Here is a 10,497-nt window from a genome sequence, read left to right as displayed (position 1 = left end):
CTGATGAAAAAAGTAGAAAGCTGTTCAAACAATGCTAAATGAAGCATAGCTGTTCCCCTGAATTATCTGGATACTTATTTCACTTCTCTTGAGTTTCCAGGTGACCCCCAGCCACATGTCCGCCAGGCCATTCCTCGGGCGACGCGGATCCCTCCGGCGGTCCAGCGCTCCTGCTCCTTGCCCACACCAGGGTCGTCTTCACTGGCCGGCCCCGGGCGCCTTGGCCCAAGCGGCTCTCGGGCCCCGGGCAGAGGTCGCTATCACTGAGCAGCGCGAAACGCCGAGGAGTCTGAGCCTCCAGACAGGACCCCCGGCGTCCCTGAACTTCTCGCACACGGAGAGGCGGGCCGGCCCTCGCGCTGCGGCCCGGGCTCGGCGGGGTCCCCCGGGAAGAGGCCGGACAGCCGGCTTCCGCGGCGGGCGCCTTCCCGCGCGCTGCCCGCCGCCGGTCTCCGGGCCGCCCGCGCCCTCCGCGGGAGGAGCCGCCTGCCGCCGTGACGCGTCAGGGAGGAAACGCCGGCGCCCGGCGGCCCTGCCGGGAAGGAGGAAGCGCGGGTGCGCTCGGCTCCGCGCCCGCCGCGCCGGGAGGAGCCCCGCGGAGCCGGGTAGGTGTGGGGCCGCGGCGACCCACGGCGGGGGCGGGCGGCAGGGGCCGCGCGCGTCCGGACCTCAGCCCGAGGTCCCCGGGCGGGTGAGATGGGGCGCGGCGGGGGGTGCACGGGCCTCGACTGCCGCCGCTCCACGGAGCAAACGTGACTTTCCCGGGTCCCCTGGCAGCTCTCCGCACCTCCGCCCGGAAACCTCCGAGTTGGTCGGAAGGGGAAAAGCAATACCCTCGCCTCAGCACCCGACTCAGAGTTTGTGGTCTTTGTCTCCCCGTGGTGGATTCAGATTCTGCTTTTTGATTCCTAAACGCCCGAGTGGTGTCGGTGGACCGACAGTGTTAACCCGTGCGCACCTTCAGAGCGAAGAGGAGCTGGGAACGGGGAGGGAGGGAGACCCCAACCTGAGGTCGAAAGTGGCTGCGGGTCACCTGCGAGGATCAGGGATGGAGGAGGCCTCGGGAGTGGAGGGCACGGGAATCAACCTGTTGTCAGCGGACCTGGTGTCTTGAGACTTTAATGCCATTGTTATCCCTTAAGTTCTCTTGTGATTTGAACCCTTTCCGTCTCTTTTAAGTGAATTTGTCTCTGTTTATTCCCACACTTTTAGCATTGGGCTGTACATCTAGGAGTGCTTTGAGATTTTTAGAGTTTGTCATTTTTAGTGGTGGTTACTTGGAGAGAGAGGAAAGAGAATTCATCTCTTGAAACTTGAACTCTTTCATTATTTAATTGTGCACATTGATTTCTGAACCATGAGTAGAATTTTAGACCTGCACAAGAGACTATATAGGGTACACTTGAAATGTGGGAATAAATACAGAGCACTACAGTTCCTAAATCTTTATCAAGGTAAAAAAAATTTAGATTGCTGTGTATTTTGATTCTGTACTTTGTCACTAGGTTAAGAATTCACCCAACCAATCTGGAAAGTGCCTTATTTATTCAATGAACACTTAGATAGCTCTTACTATGTGCTGGGCTCTTTCTAAGTGCTTTATAAATATTAACTCAAATTATTAGCTCAATATTAAATTATAGCGGTTCTAGCAATAAAGAGGCTGTGCATACTTCAGTTCCCTGACTGTCACTGCAAGAGCTGGAAACATTAGAGGAAGTTTCAGGCATATTTTAGGACTGGGTGTGCCTGCTGGCCCGCTTGGCTACCACTGCTGTGAGAGAAGCCACCAGCCCTCCACTCCCTGGGGGAAAGGAGTCTGGAGCTGGGGAATGAGACTTCCTTGCAGATCTTTGGCCAGATCCCCAGCATCTTCCGTAAGATTGTTTTTCTCATCGGGTGGTAGTTTGCTAACTCTGGAGAGACCAGAACTTCCCCATTTCTTCAACTGCCACTTCATTGAGCCTAATTTTGTTTTTAAAATGAGCTTTGTTCCTAATCTGTTTGACAATTGATATGACTGTAGTTTAGATTTGAGGGTCCGATTGAACTTGAAATGTACTATAAAATAGAAGGTTATTATTTGTACACATTCATATAACATATGCTTTGCAATCTTACTGCCATTTTCTGTTAGTAACATTGAGTTGATGGGTCAACTTTGCAGGTGTCCATTTTGTGATTTGCAGATATATAGAGAGGATATTTTTCCAGAATAAAATGCCCTTTTCAAATGAATGCCTTGGCCTAATGGCCAGATTGATAAAGACCCAAAACGGTGAATAAAATAGACTTGGTTCTTGTCATTGTAGCTATTATGAATCTAATGTCAAAATCTGCATGTCGTACTAGCTTTCTTTCTCTTTCTAGCTTTCTCTTTCTCTGTCTTTCATATATTTAAATTTCCAGGGAGATGATTAAATGAGACTCTAGGCTTTATTTAATAGGATTATGGAGTGTCTCCTGGAAGCAAGAAGGCTCACTTTCCTCTCATGTAATTGATGGTGCAACAGACATTAGTGGCATTCACGAATTCAATTCAGCCAAACTAACACTTTCATGGTTTACAGAGTGCTTCCAGACACACTCGTGTGCTCTTCAGAAAGACTTTGTAAGGTTGGTGGCCATTTTTCAGTACTGTTTTTACAGATGAGGAAACTGAGGCATGGAAATGTTATAGTGCTTTAGCCAGGATTGCTGGGCATGGCTTGAATAGAGAGCAGGTGTGTGCACAGTGCCTGGCATGTACCAGCCTGTAATAAACATTTGTGAAATGAATGACTCCAAATGCCTTCAGATTTCTTGCTGTTTTAAAACATTATGCCTCTCAAGTACCATAATTGATTTGTACCTGAGATTTCCAGGCCGAAACCAGTGTCTCTCTCTTATTTCAAACAGTATCTGATACAACATATTTTCTACAAAAGAGATGAGAATGCCTTTTAGCCTAATTTCTTAGGATTTAGCATCTCTGGTTTTTTGAAAAAGCAAATAGGTTGCTTATTTTTTTTCTCTTTCAAACATCCTGCTTTTTTTCTCTGATTTTGAGAATGCTTGGATTGCACACATGGTCTTAATATTTGTGTTGACAGCTTTCTTGTCTCTCCCTACTCATTAAGGTCTATGTTAAGGACGACAAATCACTACAGGTTTTCAATGTGAATGAACTCAGTTAAGCAACTTAGATTTATGATCAAACTCAAACACAATGAACATAGGGGTGTTTTTTTTAAGTGTCTGACATCACTACTGTGTTTTTTGAAATGTTGCAATTACTGTAGTATAAAGGGTCTTTTTTTTGAAAAACAAAAACCCCTCAACTATTTATATCCTTCAAGCATAACCCTCTGTATCCTAAAGTATGTGACCTCCAGACGGATAACCTTCAATTAGAGAGGAAAATATGGCCACTACCTAGTGGGAGGTATTGAGAAGGACTTTCAGGGAGAAATGAGAGATGGGGTGGCCTTTCCCGTGAGGGATATTAAGTGGTAAGAAACCCTTAATGAAGCCAGACTGAGTCATCTGCCTGTCAACGTTCTTCTGTGTGTGGGTGGAATAAAATACTCTTGAAACCTGCCTTGTTTCGGAAACCACTTTACCTTTTCCAATCCTCATGTTTTTTCTCTCCTTTTTTTTAATTCATGTAAATTACTGACTAAACTGCTGATTCATGAAACTCAAATTATGTAACATGTTATTCCTGACAGAAACAGCTCCCACATTATTTTAAGGGACTCCGCTGTCTGTTTTCCTTTACCTATTCTATTCCTTATGGTGAAGTCTTTGTTCTCATTTCACTTTTTTTTTTCTATTTCATGGAGGAAAAAGGAAAACCTAAGAGGTGCTAATTCCACATCTTGTAATTCATGTCAAAGTAATTTTAACTCAATACTGACTTTGAGTTCATTGTCATTGCCGAGGAAGACAATATGGAAATCAGATGTTGAGGGCCAATTCAGAGCATCAACCAGTAAAATTTTATGGTTTGAACCCTGTCTGCAGCCGAGCCAGGGAGTTTTCAAAGGGAATTAGGGCAGTGTACCATATCCTTGCCCTTGTCCAATTTCTCAGGGCCTTTCCTATTTCCCGCAGGTCTGGGAAACCTGCCTTAGTTTGTCTCCTTGCAGTCACTATTTCTTCTATTTTTCAAAACCAAAATCTGTTTTTCTTTGGTGGAGGTGGGGGATGAGTGAGAGAAGGGTGATTTTATAAGGGGAATTGTTGTAGGGTAAGAGATTGATAATACATGCGTAAAATGGAACATAGGAGGTGTGTGGGTGAAAGAAAAGATGTTAGTGAGATCTCATGACGGAGAATTCATGCAGAGAGCTGCTGTGCCTCCCCCAACCGGCGCATAAATGTGGGGAAGACCTATATGGGATCAAAGAAAGTCCGGGAAGGATTAGAAACATCTATTGACATATGATATTGGCGGGCAGAGTTCCTTTGTGCTACCAAGTGCAGAAGTGTCATTATAGGTAGCTGTTTCTTCAGGCCACGAAATGAGTTTGCTTGGAGATAATTAAAATGTAGAGAGCTGGTTTGGTGGCTTTTAACTTCACAGTAGGGATGATTTGACAGGCTTTTGGCTGAGTAAAGGTCTGGATTTGGTATCTTTTTTTTTTTTTTAATTTTATTTTTTCCTTTTTCTCCCCAAAGCCCCCCGGTACATAGTTGTGTATTCTTCGTTGTGGGTTCTTCTAGTTGTGGCATGTGGGACGCCGCCTCAGCGTGGTCGGATGAGCAGTGCCATGTCCGCGCCCAGGATTCGCCCAGGATTCGAACCAACGAAACACTGGGCCGCCTGCAGCGGAGCGCGCGAACGTAACCGCTCGGCCACGGGGCCAGCCCCTGGATTTGGTATCTTTTTAAAGGCTTACTCTTTTTGGAGAATGCCTACAATGTTGAAATAATAATGTCATTCTTTTCACTGTTTTGTTTTTTTGGTGAAGAAGATTGGCTCTGAGCTAACAACTGTTGCCAATCTTCCTCTTTTTATTTATTTTTTCTCCCCAAAGCCCCAGTACATAGTTGTATATCCTAGTTGTAGGTCATTCTAGTTCTTCTGTGTGGGATGCTGCCATAGCACGACTTGAGGAGTGGTGTGCAGGTCTGCGCCCAGGATCCGAACCAGGGAACCCAGGGCCACCAACGGAGAGCATGAGAACTTAGCCACTCGGCCTTGGGCTGGCCCCTGTTTTGTGATTTTAAATAAATGACACTGGGGCTGGCCCGGTGGCGCAGCGGTTAAGTGTGCATGTTCTACTTCGGGGGCCCAGGGTTTCCCAGTTCAGATCCTTGGCGCAGACATGGCACTGCTGATTAGGCCATGCTGAGGTGCTGTCCCACATGCCACAACTAGAAAGACCCACAACTAAAATATACAACTATGTACTGGGGGGATTTGAGGAGAAAAAGCAGAAAGAAGATTGGCAACAGTTGTTAGCTCAGGTGCCAATCTTTAAAAATAAAATTAAAAAATAAAAATAGATTAAAGTTAACTTAAAGTGATCTGGTTTCCAACTCAGCATCCACACATGCAAACATATATATAAGACCAGTGTATAGACTATATAATCCAATGTACACGTATATTATACATAGGAGTAGCTACAAGGGAATACAGGAATCATATCCTTAGTTTCTCAAGAAAACACTGTACATCACTTTTTTCCTATTTTTATTTTAGTTTGTCTCTTATATTTTCTAAGCATTATTTTTAATTATGAAGGCATGCATGCCTTTAAATTCAAGCAGTTGAGAAGCGTGTGAACTAAGTCCTCTCCATTCTAATCTTACCCACAAAGATAACCACTGCTAAGTTTTTATATCCGTCTAGATCTTTTCCCATGCTTATTTAAATTTGCGTATCTGTAAACGTACATGGAGGTTTTAAAAAATAGGAATCATTCTACACAATTTGTTCTTGTGTTTTTTATTTAACACTTTATCATTGACATCTGTAGATCGACATCATTAGTTTTGACAGCTGCATGGAATTCCAGTTTATAGTTAATAATGTATCCATTTTCTATATTTGTATGTTTACTCTTTTGTATCTTTTAAAATATATTAAGTCACCAAAGTAATACATTTTTTAAGAAAAATTAAAAGGAGAAAAAGAGAAAATAAGAATCACCAGTAAACCTACCACTCAATAGTCACTTAGCATTTTAGAGTGTATCTTTCTAAACTTTTATTTGTGTGTGCATATCCATATTTTCAATGCCATTAAAAAATTTTTCTCTTATACAGGCTTGCTTTGTTGGTTAGAGAATCATGTTTATGTAGCCAACGAACGTCATAGATTCCATGCACCTTTGAACCAGTTATTTTACTGTGTTTCCTGGCCACCTGCCATTCCCCAAACCTGGATAATACTCTTGGAAATTTATACTACTGCTCATAAAAGGGAGTGAGGTGACGGTGTGTGGATGGACTGACAACTCCATCCAAATCAGCATAAAGCATATATTCTTCTACTGGAGGTCAGTGTATATTTATATTTTAAGTACAGCTAAAGTACACGATATTTAAGAAGAGCAATGATAGAATACTCACATATGATTGATTGTGATCACTAAAGAAGCAGCAGAAATAATAGACTTGAACCAAGGAAAAAGTGTTGAATTCATTAAAAATTAGAACAGCTAAACTTTACATGTTTTGAAATAATTTCCTAAGATAAGTACATTGTTTGAAGTAATTGGTTTGACAAAGCTCCCACCAATGGTAGGAATAGGTGGCCTTGATGTTTCTTGTGATCCTATTAGATTAGAGGCTGTCTCAGAGTTAGTAACACTTAGTATAATTTTGTGCATACAACTCCTCAGTTACTAACGCCACCAGTTTTTCCAGACAGGGCTAACAACTCTCCACCCCCTGTTTCTTCTCCCACTGCGCATGTGCACAAGCTGTCGCCTACACTTTCCTCCTATGTCCTTTTGCAGCCTTACCACCGTTCTGAGAATTTAGTCCCCTTTTGACCGTATTCTTTTTTCCTCTTTTTCCAGCTTTTGCTTTAAGAAAATTTCTCCCTGTCCTTTCTCTCTCCCACTGTCTTCATTTTGGTCTTGAGCAGAAAAGATACTAATCATGGTGATACAGTTAAGAAAAAGCCTTTAATAAAGAAAAGGAAAGCTTTTAGTTTAGGAGGAAAGGTAGACATTAAAAAGAACTAGTGGTTTCAACCTTCAAAGCCCTTGAGAATACCCAGTAATTGCTTTCAAAATTTCCGCAGAAGTCTCCACCCACCTCCTCTTCTCTAAATAAGCTGTTTTTCCTTAAGTATTGGCATATACAATAAAATTTAAAACTATTTATAATTTTTTTTGGATCACGTCATTGCAATTGCATTGTTTTGTGCTGCTTTTTGTTTTCCTATCGAAGATGTCAGCCATATTATGCATTGAATAGAGAGTGTTTTGTTCTTCAAAGCTAACTTCTAGGTAAGACCACGGTTCTCTTCAGAAAATACATCCGAAATTCTAGATATTTCGTTTACCTCTTTGTTTTTAAGTAAGTTGAAGACTGAGAAGACTATCTTAGACCAAAGCTTAGCAGTCTTTGAGAGTGGTATGTTAGGGTTCCAAACCCTTTCCTGCCACATTTTCATTAGCAGAGATATGCGTTGGTGAGAAAAATGGATCAGCCTTCCATCCTTGGGGCTGGAGAAGCGGCAGTACTGGTTGCAGGAACGTTCGGTTGCCTTGCGGCTGGAGACTCTCACGGGAGGTAGAGCTGGGGGATGAGGCCCACGGGGCTGACTTCACACCGGCTTCAGCTCACCTGCGAAGGTGCTTCGGCAGACAGCATGAGGAGCTCCGCACCGAGCCAACAGCTGCTTAAACTACGCTGGGAGCAAAGGCCTGTTTTTTCACGAACATTAATGAGAAAGGTTTTGAAGAGACATTTTTTTTCAGCCTCCAAACAACATGGTACTAAAATTGATGATGGCTTAAACACGAGAGTACCATATTATTTGCTTATTTGAGCTGGGACTCCTGTTAATAAACATTCAGAAGTTAAGACTTTGCTACAATTTTAAAACATGGCTCTTAGTTTTGTAGTTCTGGGTGTACATAGTTGTGCATAGTTGACGTTTTGGTCAGTTCAACATAAGTACTTTTCTCTCTTTTCTAATTGATCTCCTTTTACCTCCCCGCCCCGCCACCTTGACTATTTAGTTTATCTTATCTATTTTTTGTCTGTAAGGGAATGATTTTTTTTAAATTAATGAAAGGTAAGACATTCCAATGTTTTAGCAGAGAAAAGTTTTAAAGAGATTTATAAGACTATGACCCCTTTTCCCTTTGAATTTTGTCTTCCTCTTTAGGTTTCCTTTATTTCTGATTCCCACTAACATTAACATCATTTATTTCTGTTCCTCCTTTAAAAGTCCACTCAAGTGTGAACAAAAGTCCCTGTCCCATTGAATTATTAGTTGCTTTCATTGGACATTTTAGGATTAAAAATTTGCCTTTGAGATGCAGAAAGATGTTTGTGAATTGCTACCTCTGTGTAGAAAAACAAGGAAAAAATTATATGTTTTTGATGTGTTTGCATAAGTGTAAAGAGACTCTGGGAGGATACATAAACTAGCAGTGTTTATCTATTTGGGACTGGGTGAGGAGGACTGGATGGGAAGTGGACTTCTCTTTTTATTTTCTTGGTTTTTGAACCAGATGAATATGTAACCTATTGTAAAAATTGTTTTAAATATGTCTTTGGATTCCCTAGCTTTTAAAAAATAGATCTGTATATTCTGTTGTTCCTTTTCCATATGTGTTTAGAAAAGTTGTTGTTTTAAGTCCTTTTTTAAGAATGCATGTGCAGGGGCCGGCCCTGTGGCCGAGTGGTTAAGTTCGCGCGCTCCCCTTCAGCGGCCTGGGTTTCACAGGTTCAGATCCTGGGTGCAGACATGGCAGGGCTCTCAGGCCATGTTGAGGCAGCGTCCCACATAGCACAGCCAGAGGGCCTTAGACCTGGCATATACAACTATGTACTGGGGGGCTTTGGGGAGAAGAAGAAGAAGAAGAAGAAAAAAGATTGGCAACAGATGTTAGCTCAGGTGCCAATCTTAAAAAAAAAAAATGCACGTGTAGTCTAGTCTCAAAGGACTAGTAGTGTTTTGCTGCATCCTGACCTGGCCTCGTTCCCCTTCAGCGCGCTCAAGTGCTGTGACTAAGATTCATTATGAAGCTTCCCTTAGGAAATTCTGATAACTGCAAGTACGGCCAAACCTTAAGTAATTGTTGGCTTATTGGAAGAGCTGTTTGATTGAAATTATCTGCGGTATTCTGCTGACTGGATATTCACTTGCTTCCTAATAAAACTGTTAGACAATACCAGCACAATTAGTACAAAGTTAGTTGATTTTTTTCCCCATGGTGTCTTCTATCTTATCATCATGGTTATAATTTACCTACTTAGGATTAACTGAGTTTGGTGCTTTTAGAAAATAAAGCTTGGTTTTCTTTTAGCGTTTAGATAATTCTGCTATTTTTAGTACATGTTAAACCAAATAGTTTCTTTCATCAGGATTTTTGTAGTTTTTGTCATTTGTGACCTGTATTTTACTCTGTGGAGAGCAAAGAGAAAGCAACTAATATTTATTGAGTACCTACCATGTGCTGGATAGTTTAGAGACTTTATTTTATTAACTTCTCATAATAACTCTGTGGGGTAGGTGGGTAGTTTTATTTTACAGATGAGAAAATCGGGGTTTAGTGAGGTCTTGAAGGTAGCTGTGTGTGGCCAACACGGGGCAGGGCTGATGAACAGGTCTACCTGGATCTACCGGGAGGGCCCTGAGCCTCTGAGAAGGGTTGGTAAAGGCCCACTCTCAAGCCCCTTGTCAGAAAGAACACACGGAATTGATTCACAGATAACTCAGATGCCCATCTGCTGATGAGGCACTGGATAAATGAGTGTGAAAACTGGCTTTTCATTTTTACTTTCTTATTCTGGTATTATATTAATGTTTTAATTTAGAAACTACTGCCATATTTCAAGAAGAAAGCTGACTGAAATTGGGTTAAATATCATATATTTCTTGCCTAATAGAAAAGGATTTAAAATTCTAAGTTTAATTACTGAATGTGTTAAATTCTGAACCTACAGAATTTGAATGTCTTGTGTTATCTGTAGAGCTGTCAGACTCCGACTGTTAGCAACCTGTGTCCAGTGAACTTTGCCAACTCTAACAAATGCTGTTGTCATATTCTAAAAACCCTTAATGATGATAACTAGCACCACTTATATTAATCCTTGGAAATAGAGCAGTCAGCAGGTACAATCCAACATTTTGCTGATTTTTGTTAGATATTAGCTAATGCAGATATATCGTGTATCTTGGCAGATACTGGGATGAGCTCTTGTTAACCAAGTAAGAATGAAAGAACATTTTAGGTCCGAGTTCCCGTGATTCTGTTATCTAATAAAATGTATTTATGTTCTGGGCAAAGATGTTGAGAAAGATACTAAGGAAAGTCA

The 10,497-nt window shown here is 41.9% G+C and overlaps 1 protein-coding gene across 6 annotated transcripts in view; it reads left to right on the top strand.

The window, feature by feature from the left end:
• Window positions 1-451: 451 nt before the first annotated feature.
• Window positions 452-10,497, top strand: part of SGK3 (serum/glucocorticoid regulated kinase family member 3) — a 119,511-nt gene continuing 109,465 nt past the window's right edge. Inside the window, exons 1-3 of one of the 6 annotated variants that reach the window (XM_070631543.1) lie at window positions 489-605; window positions 4,663-4,863; window positions 6,259-6,491. The gene's annotated coding sequence lies outside the window, so the exon portion shown is untranslated. Of the gene's footprint in view, window positions 606-4,662; window positions 4,864-6,258; window positions 6,492-10,497 lie in introns of all 6 variants that reach the window. The other 5 variants (XM_070631549.1, XM_070631544.1, XM_070631550.1 and 2 more) reach the window with 5 other exon arrangements.

This window comes from Equus przewalskii, chromosome 8 (assembly GCF_037783145.1).
Source record: "Equus przewalskii isolate Varuska chromosome 8, EquPr2, whole genome shotgun sequence".
NCBI classification, from domain to species: Eukaryota; Metazoa; Chordata; class Mammalia; order Perissodactyla; family Equidae; genus Equus; species Equus przewalskii.
This window is presented reverse-complemented; position numbering and strand designations above follow the sequence as displayed.